Genomic DNA, 13,259 nt, shown 5'->3' with positions numbered 1-13,259 from the left:
ACATTTGCCAGAGCCATAATTCAATTTATGCATACAGATCAACTTTTTAATACCTTCCAGGAATAATTGTTGTCATCATTTTATGTTTCAGTTTGTGTATTCAAATAAAACATGTTGCAATTGGATTGAAAAGGTTTAATCCTGTTTTGAAAAGTCTCATTTAAAGTTTATGGGGTTTAGCACTTTCAGAATAAAAGTAATTTAAAAAGCTGTGATATAGCAAGCTCACAAACACATATTTTCAAAGACATATATTCCTCTGTATTCTCAGAGAATTTGCCTAATGGAGTGTGATTACATTTAATAGTTTTAAAAATACATATCTATATCTACATACAAGGAAACATAGGACTCCACAGCTCCCCATGGTCCAAATTCTTTTCAGTCGTCTTACCTGGGAACATTTGAAATCTGTAATTACTATTTCTAGACTTCCATTTAGCAGCACACTCTGGTGCACTTGCAATAAGCTGCTGGAGCTGGGTGCTAAGATGCACACACTGGCAACCATGTGAGAGCCACACGCTGCAGTTTCATACCATTCCTCCCGCTTCAGGAAGTGCAGTCCCTGGCTTTTCTGGATGTCCAAACACTAAATAACCATCCCTCAATAAATCAATGTCAAAAATTTTCTGTAATAACTACTTTCTTGATGGTCAAGGAGTGCAGAATCAATAGACTCATTTTCTGTGGTAAAATTTGCCAACACTGCTATGAACCATAGAATTAGCTGTTTTCCCTAGATGCATGTGCTTATTTAAACTTTTCAGTTGTCAGCTGAAAATTGACCTTTCACTTGGCCATGAAAAGAATGTTCATTTACACAGACAAACACCTGTGAGATGGCAGACACCTCCCAGCCCCTTGATATGCTGACAGAAAGGAGTCCTCTTCACACAGCAGCCATCCCCCAACTACAGCAGCAACAGCTACGACTAAAGAGTTTGCTCTGGAGTGGGAAATAGCTTGTGGTTTTGTACAGCTGACATTTTTTGTGGCACACAGTCAGGACCACGTCCTCTTCTAAGAAGCCAGACAATTTTAGTCCTTGGCACTGGCAGGGCAGTGACAGCCCCTGGAGGAAGAGTGGCTGTGGCCACCCTCCGGTGCCCCGCTGCTTCAGCACGCCTCTAAAAATGAATCCTCACATACTTGTTTTTCAGAGAACAGCAATGGGCTTGTTTCACAACAGCTTTTTCTCTATCTTACTTTTGTTTCTTTCTCTCATTCCCTTCGAGGAAGGAAAGACATGAATCAAGCTTTTGTTCAAAGTGGTTTAACCCTCTCTGCCCCAGAGACACAGCCTGGGCACACCACCTGTCAGGGACAGGGCAAGCTTTGTCACTCCCTGGTCATGAAGAGTATGGAATCCCACCAATACATGGCAACTCACACCTTTGCTGTTTAGCAGTCTCAAAGTCATACTTTACCAAAGCTCAATCTTAAAATTAAGGTGTGTCCTGCTTGTGGCAGAAAATTATGAAGCACAGTAACATCACTGAAGTTTTGCTTAGTGTGTCTTACTGCTTAGAGCACAGTAACAGTGCTGGCTGCTGCCATCAGCAATAACACAGTCAACAGAGCAACCTGAAAGAACGTCCCTGCCTCAGTTATACCAACTTCAGCTTTTTCACCTGAGCTACTTAATCCCTGAGTTCTGTCCAAACTGGTACTGCCCAGTTATTTTATGAGGAAGATAAGGCCAAGCAAACACTGATATGCATCTAATTGCTTAATTGGTGACTTGAATGTTCTCAAACACCAAGAGAAGAATAATGGAACGTACAGGTGTCCTCATCCATTTGAGCACCTCAACCAGTCTCAGCACGCCACTGCTACTGCATGCCAGTCTGCCTGGGCTTGTGGCAGTGTAGCACCATCTGAGATTGTTACTGGTACAACTTAGAAAGGAAAGAACTCACTAAATCTAACAAATTCACACTTCAGAAAATGCACTGATGAACCACAGAAAGAAAGAAATCGGGATGAGAGCTATGAACACAAACATCCATAATTTTGCAGTAGACAGTTTCCAAGAGAGATTGCCTCAGAGTTATATTAGACAATAATTTTTCCACTGGATACAAATCTGTTATTTTTAAAAGTGACTGAAACATTTCATAGAAAATGCATTTAATTTGGAACTATAAAAACAAACTTAAAATACACTTTTTAAAGTACTATCCTTTTATTCTGCGGTTTTTTGGAATTCCACTATTTTACTACAAATGGGATGGAACCCACAAGAGGGTCATTAAGGTTGGAAACAACATCTGAGACCACGGAGTCCAACTGTTAAAGCAGCAGTCTGCCTCTAAACCATGTCCCTAAGTGCCAGACCTACACAACTCTTAAACGCCTCCACTTCCCCAGGCAGCCTGTTGCAGTGCTTGACCACCCTTTCAGTGAAGAAATTTTTCCTAATATCCAATTTAAACCTCCCCTGGTACAACTTGTGGTCCTTTCCTCTTGTGCTATTGCTTATTACCTGGGAGAAGAGACTGACCCCCACCTTGATGGAGTGGGTGGCACCAGCCAACTCCAAGGATCCAAACATCTCACCCATGTGTTCCAGCCTGCTTCTGGCTGCAGCTGGAGAGAGCAGAACTAGCAGTTCTTACACTTCTGTGACAGCTTAAATTGTATTATTTGTTATTCAACAACAAAATCTATGAGTCTGGAAGAAAACCTGAAATTAGGGATGACCTGAAAGCCTAACAGACAGCCTGTCATAGGATTGCTGTGGGTTCCAGCTTGGAGCTGAGCTGCAGTATCAAGACACACTGTAGAAAATGAATGCATTCAAAGTGCATAAAATTAAGAGTACAGCTGTTGACAGACAGACACAGAAACAAGTTGTTTAAAACTTTAAAAAACTCAAGAAAACATACTAGCAACTTCAGTGACTTAACAGAAGCAGATGCAAAATGTTACAAAGCGATAATTAGAGTGAACCGCCTGAACGCATACTGCTGTTGTGCAAGAGAGATCACTTTAGAAATGTACAGGAGGAAATATTTGCTTGTGAGGAAATATTTACTTGTTCCAAGCCATAAGAATACAGAACACTGAGTTTTCTGTTCAGAGGGCGTGGGGATGTTTAATGGAGCTGAAGTCCTGCTTTTCAGAGGGCACCCTGTGTTCTGGCAAGCATCACCTTCTGATAACAAGTCCTTTCCTCCTGCATGGGAAGACAGAACCAGGGAAGAGTAACTAATTACTCAAAGCAAACAGATTGTGCTGAATTCTGCTAAATTTCAAGTTTGCACTGTTTGGTGGCCGTTATGATAGAAATTATATTGACACTGATTGAGTGACATATACTTGATTTCTAAAGGCTGCTGGGCAAGAGCAGCAGGGAGCAGAATGTATATGAATTGTGGGCCTGTTCAGTCTGGACTCTGACTTTGAAAGGAAGCTGTTTATGTGGGACAGCTAAATCTCCAGATTTTTTTTTTTTTTTTTTTTTTGCATAAGAGCTCTCTGGCACTTTGCCTCATTTCAGAGTGAGGATATTTTGCAATTATTGTAGTCTGTTTTGTCTTATCCTTCTTTTCCTACAAAACACACTACAGCAGGACAATCCCTTGGTGTACCCTTTTCTGCTGCTTCCAGGATGCCAGCCCTGGGGAGGTAGTACAGAAAGATGCACTGAGGAAGGTGTTTTTTGTATGCCCTCCTTGGCTATTTCACTACTACAGCCCCCAGGCCTGAAGGGTTGGTTCCCTGCACCCAGCTCCACACCTCATGGCTGGGCAGCCTTGTTTCCACTTGGACAGCCCTGCTTGCACCACAGAGGCTTCCCCAGAAAAATGTTGCTACTACCAGTCTGCTATGGATAGAGATGGCAGCAAACAGAGTTCCAGCCCCACTGAGGAAGGGAGCAATGGGTTTGGCTCTGGCTCTGACCAAGAAAATTAGATGATGTAGCTGCACTGTAGGAGCTGGTCCCCAGTTACAAATGCAAATTTCTTCCCCCACCATTCTCTGGGAAAGATGATGGAGCACAAGGAAAACTTGGGTGGAAAATATGCTTTTGATGATTCTGAGCTATAAGCAAAAACCACCTGTTTCCCAAACCAGGCCAAGTATGTCCCAGTCCCCTTACTCATGTTAGGATATTTATCCACCCCTTCTAGGCTTTAAAGGAAATATGCTCTGACTTATGCCTGTATCTCAAGATTTATCCTAAGTTCTAATGTACTCTCAGGTTCATTCACACAGAAAGGTAAAATCCTAACAGTCTATCAGTAAATGTATTTTTCACTAATAAAACTGCAAATCAAAATTGATCAGGCTTCATTTGGAGAAAAGTTTGTGTTAATATATACTAACATTCACATCACATGTGTACTTACCTAATACAAGTTTACTCAAAACTGTTCAGAAAGAAAAGTACCTATCATTGCATACAAAGTCTTAGAATTAATCTAATAAAATTGACATTTTCAGTGGTCATAAAATATAGAAAATAAAACAGTGGTGAGTGGAAGGGAGGGAGGACAAGAGGTAAGAAAGTATCCAATACTAGAGATTAGAGAGGCGCTTAAATAAAAGGAAGAGTTCTGTGCTAAGATGCTAAAATCCAAAACATATCTATGGAAGACATGCTAGGCTCTTGTTTTCTTTTAAAGGATATTGCAACTAGAAAGACCAGCAGGTACTAAAGCACGTCTGGTATGGCTGGCAGGCATGAACCACTATGGTTTCAAAACCCTTCAGAGACACCAAGGATCTAACGGACCATGGTCACAGTTGCTAAGCAGCTGAAACAACTGGCAAATGAAGTGGCCAGGGCCATCATTTCAGTGGCACACAAAATTCAGATCAGTAGTAGCACTTTAGAAGGCCTTGTTGAAACTAAGAAACCCAAACCAAACATAGACATTAATTCAATAAATGCATAGTGAACTGGGAATCCTCGTTAATTCTTTTGCTAGGGGGGCACTCCCTAATTTTTTTTGTCAGAAGCATTAAGAAATAATATCCAGATGAGTATGACCTAAGCCATAGGACTTGTTCTCACTCAACTTTGCAAAATAAGAGCAATTAAAGAGGCATAGAACATACATCCTCCTAAAAAGGGATTGAGTATTTAAAAATACTATTTAAAAAAAAAAATTACAAGACCTGATCAGCTGGAGAAAGGACATTGTGTTCTTTCTGTGTTTTGAGCACACCCCCCACCCCACCCCTACTATTATTAGGACTCATTTTGTAGCAGGAGCAGAAAACCAGATGGTAATCCCCAGCCTCAGTAAATGGGGGTCTCTCTGTGTGCTGTCTTCTGCTTGCCCAGCCCTTGTGTTGCCAACTCATGGCTCAATGAAGGGGAAGAAAACCAATTTTACTGGCAGAAGAAATTGCTGCTATTTTAGGACAGATGTTAGTCTCTGTCATTTATTAAGGTCTGCATGTCGTTAAATGCTTAGTAAGAAGAATGGGGAAAAAATTAAAAATTGAATGATCAATTTCTTCAGCTAAAAGGGTTGTCCTGTCAGGGCTGAAAATTTTCACATGCTTATGTACTTAGTGTTCATAGTATGCTACTATAAAACTAAAGTAGTTCCAGAATTTCTTCAAATAAATTTTTTTTAGAATTAACTGATAGTAATTTAGTAAATTGCAGTGTCTTTGCAATTTGTTCAAATTTGAAAAAAACCCAACACTTATTTTAGTGTGTGTTGAAATATCCTTCCCTTTCCTTCTCATAATAACTCTGATGCAGTAAAAGTTGTTTGAAGACAGCATATTTGTAACCTGTACAAGAAATAAACAGGGTACAGAGAATATTCACACCAAGAACAGAAAGGGTTACTGGAAACAGTGGGATGGGAAAGAAAATTTCCAGTATGTACAAAAAGAAACAAAGCATTATTAGATCCCTGCTATCTTAAAAGCATTTGAGATTTATCTAGACCCTGCACTCCTTTCTGTGCAATGGTCATTTGAATCTCAGCCTCTGGTCTGTGCAATATTCAAGGATTTCTGAACAAGGAACCAAGCTGAACAACAGTAGAGACAGAGGGGTGCACTTTAAAGAACAATATTATGTTGGTGTATTTGATGGAGATGCATTTTCTAAATATTGACATTTAGATTGTCTTGCTTATCTTAGGTGCTTGCCTTCACACACCCTGTACCTTCTGAAAATAAGTGGTGTTTTGTGATCATATTACAGTACCTGATGGTGAAACAAACTCATAGAAAATAGCCACAATGACATAATTATGACTGTGCTTGATGTACCTCAGAGCCCAGCTCACATTTAGGTATCTGCTGTCTCCAAGCTGCTTTGGAGGGGACCAGCTGTAAATAATAAGTGTCAAGGAGCCACACAAATAAAGGCTTCTGGCTGCTTCCTGAGAACTTTTTTCCTATTCAATTTCAGCTTTAAAAAACTTGATTCCTTATTTCCTGAAAACTAGGGAGGGTTGTTGGAAATCTAAAATTTGCTGCTGTAAATTCCAATTTTGCAGATCCAGCCTTTATACTCAATGAACTTCCCACGCTGGTGGTATCAGTGATAGCCATCTCCACATCTACATTTTAATACCAGCAAATGAGTTGAGTAATTCACACAAGACAGAACATCTAATTGGTGCTGTTCATGCAGGTGGCATCCTGGCAAAGGCTTTGACCTTCAGCAATTCCACCTGAGTCAGCTTTCTGGATTAAACTCAACATTTGAGTCAGCTTTCTAACCTGCTAGCAATTTTGAGAGGGCAAAAGTTTGAGGGGATTTAGTGATGCTCTTTCCTGCTGTAATGTAAAGTACACAACTATCCACCAGTGGGGCTTCATTTCACCCTGAACAGTTAACCCCATTCAAGAGAAAAACATGGATCAGAGCTGCCATTCTGTTTTAAACAACAGAATATTCGATAATGAATAGTGATTAAATTAAAAAGGGATAATATAAACTACCTTAATCTTGCTATGACTGACACTTCACTATAAAAGATGATGGAGGACTGTTGATTGTGTGACTTTGAGATCAAGGCATGCTTTAGAAAAAAAAATTAAGTCAATTCAAAAAATGAAAAGGGGATTCTGAAATCCACATAAAGGCCACTGGTTTTCTTTCCCTTTCTGCTTTGCTTTCTGGTTAAGTATCTTTCTTTTCTTCTTTTTTTTTTTTCCCAGAAATATTTCAAGGGAAATTTTAATTGTTCAAAGGTGTTTTTTGAATTTCCAACCCACACTTGGTGCCAGAAAAGGGGCACCATGATATGAGACCCCAATACTAAATTGGAGCATTTTCTATGAACGTTACCTAAACCTTGACTTACAGGAACCAAAAGCTATTTTTTCCCATGAGAGTTATAAATCCCATGCAGTGAGAACAGTTACATTTATCACAGTAATTTCTTTGTGTATAGGGACACAGTGAGTTATTTGTGGGGTGGGTAAATAAGTAATCATTGTAGGACACATGGAGCTTTCCTGGTAGTTAAACAACATCTTACCTACTTGTCAGACACCAAATCCTCTCTCAGTAAATACACTGCAGCCAGCTGTGCCATCTATGCATGCCCAGCAGGTATTCATTCCCCTCTTATGGTCCATGTCCACCTCCTTCACTTCCTTCTCCACCACAAAGAACAGAAGTCACTTTTTATCTTTGTCACACAATAATTGAATCAATACATAACAGTAAATTTATAACAGTGCCTTTGGGACTTGACCATGTGAAGGGACAGTGTGCTCTAGTGGTGTGATACCCCTGATGTGAAAGTTTATCAGACAGCAAGGAAGATGCAAACAGCAAGGTATTACATTCAGTCCTCCAGCACTTCATTAGCAAAGCAGTGTTCAAACATTCAAAGATGCAAAATGCTCTACACAATAGCATTTGGGGAAATTCAAGTACAGTCAGCTCCCTCCTCACCTTCAGAAAAGCATGAAATGAGGGGGCTGGATTTTGAGTTACCAGGTTTAACAGAGCAGGAAGGAAGGGAGTTGTTTACATACAAGTGCTTTCACTAACAGTGTTTGCTCTGTTACAAGCCTGTCAAAGTTGGGTGTTTTTGTTAAACTGGGAATCGAAAAGTGACTTCCATAAAAATCTTACCAGCAGACCCTCATGTGTGTGTGTGCACAGTCAGTGACAGGAAGCAGTTAACTAAAACCCTTAGGGGTGTTCTGTATTGCAGAGAAAATATTTGTACCCAGTAATGGCATGAGTCCATCTCAGATGCCCACACAGGCAGCTCCAGCCCTCGGTCAGAAACTACTCAGTGACATGGGGTGCTCAGGCTGTCACTGCACAGAACTGAAATCCTGGCTAGCCAAACAGACAGGAGCACTTCATGGGGAGGAACAGGAGGCTTGATAACAGTGCTACACAAAGCATCTACATGCCAGCAAACACCAACATCACCAAGCAGGACAGCAAGAAACAACAGTGGGCTAGGGGAGCAAGAACAGATTTGCATTTGGCATGATGACTACTGGAAAGTTAAAAGAACAATCTTACCAACAACTGGAAGAATCGTCTAGTAAATATCAGCTCTTCCAATGCATCTTTACCTACTGATTTCAAAAAAGCATGGCAAACAAGATCCACATCCATTATGTCCACAAAGCTCCTGATGAGCTCACAAAAGTTTGCATAAGAAAAACTTCCAGTTTCTGGAAGCTCAAATCCCCCAACTCCCCTCAAAAATATAAGACAGTGGAATTAAACAAAATGCAACAGTGCAGTCCAGGGGCTAACTGACTTTGGGGATTTCCTACAGAAAACATGAAAAGAGCTGAAAGTTTAGAAAGCAGAAAAACCTCTCATCCATCCCAGTTGCAGCCCACACCACTGGGGCACTTCTCCATTCCCCAGAGAAATTCCAGGCAGCAGCAGCAGGGTAATCCAGAACAGGCACCACCAGTGCCAGCCTGCAGGGTGGCAAGGAGGTGCCCATGCCCTCACAAAGCCCCTGTGTCTCACTGCTCACTGCTGCAGGAGCTGGCTCCACAGCTGTGGGCCATTATTCAGCTCACCATGGACTTCTCAAATGGCATGGTGGGGATCTGACTTCAGCAGCTGCCATATCTCTGCTGTTCTTGATCTAAGCCCAGGGAAGCTCTGTTCTAGGACTGAGCATCACCACTGGAACAGGGTGAGAAGTCCTGAGAGCAATCAGGAAACAAAGCAAACTCCATCCCCAGCATTAGTTACGGGCTTCCCATTATGTTTTCTAGTATCAGTTTCCTATATTCCCAGGGTTTCCCGCCAGCAGAGGCTGCAGAACTCCTCAGTGTTTCCCAGTGGCCAGCCACGATGGGGCCACCCACACCCAGGTGTTTCCAACATTATGACCCCAAACTCAGCTCTGGGCAAGAGTGGGAGACCTCATTCTCAGCAGAGTGATCATGACCCAAAGCAGCTGTGGTGCCCTGCTGAAGTGCTCCTACACCCACAGGGGCCAGGGCTGCCCATGGGGGATGGCTGAGCATACAGGCTGGCACCAGGGCAGAACTTTAGGGAGCTGCTTCCAACTGGCCCATGACCAATCCCCAGGCAAGTACAGGAGAACTCCCTGTTACCTCAGTCCTAAATTATTTCCTCTTTCCCCATTGTGAGCAAAAGCTGAGCAGCAATGGCACTCCCTGCCCCCCAGCAGATCCACTTTAACATCCCAACACTGCCCACCACATGGGAGGGCCAGGCACACAGCAGCTGCTGCACACCTGTGTGGCAACACCAGGCAGAACTCCACTACAATATCCTGCTGTGAATCCAAGGAAGGGTTTGCACTCATCCTTCAAATTTTGAGGGGGAGGCAGTCTAAGCACCTTAAGGCAAGATCCCAGCCCAGCCTGGGATCAGGAGGGCACTGACGGCTCAAAATAACTTCACTCTTTCCTAGAAAAGCAGGAGATGACTGTTGTTTTGATTTGTGGTATGACTGGACTGCATTACAGTCTGTGGCATCTCCCTGTTCTCTCAGACATGTTATGTGAAGATGGCTCTCATCATTCTGGCTTCAGGACACGATCAATAGCCAAGGTAAACTGAGGAAGACCAACAAATCATTTGCTTCTTTGTTATCCAGGAATAATTTTTTTTCCATATGAATTGAAGCCGTTATGATTCTTATTGCAAGATAACCAAATGGGACCAGCAGAGAAATTAGGGAAACATGATGTAACAGTCCTTTAGGATATGATCTAAAAGCCTTTTCTTGCCACAAAATTCAAGGCAGCCAAACCACAGGACAAAAACAGCTCAGAGCCTATTGTCTACTTTTCTTACACTGACAAATGCTGATGGATCTTCTCTCCATGGAAAAACAAGTCCAGAGAGTCACTCCTCAAACACGCTTTTTGTACCCTATTTCCCCCATTTCTATATAAATTTCCCCAAGTATGTCCTAAAAAACATCTACTTATGTACCATACCTTACATGGAAGCAATTAGCTTTAGAAATTAACCACAAAGCACATTTAAATTTATATTGCACTTGTATCCAAATCATCACCACGTTGTGATGGTTACATTATTTATTATGATTTAACTGCTACCAGCCTGTTTAGAAGGAAAACAACTCTCATAGTGGACCCAGCCATTCCACAAGTTCTACTTAAGTTTCCTTCCTGTAAGTGAAACAGCTGCAGTATAGCTGAATGTGTGGTTCTTATATGCAACAGAGTTCCAAAAAGGTGAACCTTGAAGTGCTATTTTCAGGCAAGACATTGTTACCTCTGGCATCATCTTTATCAGGATGAATGTGTATCCTCCAAGATATATGCCAGGTAAATCTGGTTCTTCTCAAAGATGACAAAGATGGAAGGATTTCTTCCATTATCTACACAGCTGTTCAAAAGTCTGAAGTTTCAGGTCTGGTTGGAAGGCAATAGTTGTCATGGTTTCCCTGAACAAAATCTCCAACAAGAACTTCACTTACAAACATGCTGTGGTGGTCTGTGCTGGATGGACAGCGTTGATGTGAACAAGTGGCATCTCTAGCAAAGCAGCTTCCTAAGAATCATTTAAAAACTTGGGTAAGAAAGCACCTAACTAAAGCAACAAATATCCATTATCAGCCTTTTGGCAGCCAACTCCTCCACAAGCACCTTCTTCTCTTTTCTTCCCAGGTAGCTCCAAAACCCTCCTTGCCAGGTGCTTCTGCTTGAGCTTGTTTTAAGGCATCACCACATGGAGCTGATCTAGCAGCTTCCATCATTGATTTTTGTTGCTTTATTGGTTACAAAAGATCTAGGATCAGACCCACGCAGTAGGAAGCACAGCATTTTCCCTGCACTCTGGAAACCCCCCAGGAATTTTGGTGCAGACATATCCCACACCCTTGTAGCTTTTCCATAGTCTCCCATGAGTCTCACAGAGATCCTTCAGTCAAAATGCTGCTTGCATATCAGATAGATTCACACTGTAGAACAGGAAGCACTCATTCACCTTCTGCCCAGGCGCCTCTTTTCCATATGCTCTTTCTACCTACATGAAAACACTGTGTTTCAAATAGATTTAACAAAAACTTTGCTAGTACAATAGGACCTAATGCAGAAATACAAGATTGTCTTGATGTGGAAGAAGAGAATTAAAAGAAAATGCTAGATGCTAGTCACATCTCATCCAGGGATAAAGAAAATAGATCACAGGTGAAATATTGCTCTCTCATGCTCTTCTGCAGCTCTGAACTATAAGTCTCAATAGCAATAACACTAAGGTTTGGTCTCAGACTGCAGTCTTTTTCTGACAAAACACTGGCCAGCAATCAGACCACATTTTCTACTAATGCAGCCTATCTGTTTTCAGAGAAGAACTGAAGGGGTCACTTGTTTTGATGTACTGAAACATTTTCAGTTCCTCTCTATCAGAGGGGTAAAATTAATTTAATCAGCTATACCCATCCCATCACTGGCCTTTAAATCAAACCTATCTATTAATTTCTCATGGTCTGTTCAATTGTGACCAAGTCAGGACAAGGAAATGTGTAAACCACACATTACACCTTCAAAACAAAGAGCTAACCCACCAGGGTTTTGACTAAATGCTTTTTCTGAATTTGTAGACAATGCTCATGCCAACTGGAACCACTTATTTTTTTCCAGGAACATTCTGTTTTGGTGCTGTTTTGTTCCTTGGAAAACTTCATATCTGGACTGGCATCTCTAGTTACTTCCCTTGAGCCCAAGTGATCCTGCCCTGTTCCCTCTCTATTTGTGAAATTATAGTGGTAGGTACCCAAAACAGGGAGCTTTAGGTTCCATTCAAGGACATGATTAAATCTAGGTCTCCCATACCCTAGGGAAACAGCCCACTCACTCCTTCTGGTTGTGGTTAATCAACCTCTCAGATTTCATGAAAAAAAAATAAAATTGGCCTTCACTATTGTGAATGAGAACATTACAGTTGCAAGAAGCCAAACAGTAAAGAAAACATTCCCTCAACTTATGTTGTTCTACCAACAAGGAGCGTGTGTACAACTTGAACTTAAAATGGTTTGCTGTTTTTTTCCTAAAAAAGGTCACAGAATCTGATAGTTTTAAAAACATCTTATATAAAACCAGACTTACAAAACGAAATTTGAATACATCCCAAGCATAAACCCCAGGTTTATAATAGCCATCATTATAATAAAAATCTTCCCAGTTGCTGGGTTTTCCTAATTAAAAAATAAATTTTCTATAAACCGAGATGTAATTCCACAGGGCCCCAACCCTTTTACTTCATGTCCCCTCCCACTTTTGGATTTGGTTCTCTTTCTTTCCATCGTAAATCAGGGAGTCGGAGCGGCGGGCTCCCGAGGAATGCGCCTGCGATCGGGGCTGCGCCGCCGAGGGTTTGCCTTCTGCCAAGGGGGAGCCACCCACACGCTGCAGGAGCGCCCAGCCAGCATCCCAATGGCTCCGCTGCCACCCGGGGGAGTGAGGTAAAGTGGACACAAACAGCTGGAAATGTTGCCAAAGTGTCAGGCTTGGAGTCTTCCAGAGCCTGCGGATTCTGTAATCCTTGTCTGCTGAAGTAGGGTTTCAATTTGCCTCTATTTGCCTCAATTTGCTACTGGCTGGGAAAAAACTTGATGCAACACAGACCAAGGTGTTAGAACACTTTTGGTTGTACCTCCCTGGTCACTCCCAAAGGACCTGGCCAACACCCACTGGGGGTGCAATCGTGGCCTGGGATTTTTCAGAGCCCTCTCTCACTTTACAAACCACTTTTCATGGTCCTTCCCTCCTGTCCCAGCATGCTCTAAACTCCTCCTCTGAGAGCTTGTCCATTAATATGAGGGAGCTATTGG

Source organism: Zonotrichia leucophrys, chromosome 1A (assembly GCF_028769735.1).
Source record: "Zonotrichia leucophrys gambelii isolate GWCS_2022_RI chromosome 1A, RI_Zleu_2.0, whole genome shotgun sequence".
NCBI classification, from domain to species: Eukaryota; Metazoa; Chordata; class Aves; order Passeriformes; family Passerellidae; genus Zonotrichia; species Zonotrichia leucophrys.
This window is presented reverse-complemented; position numbering follows the sequence as displayed.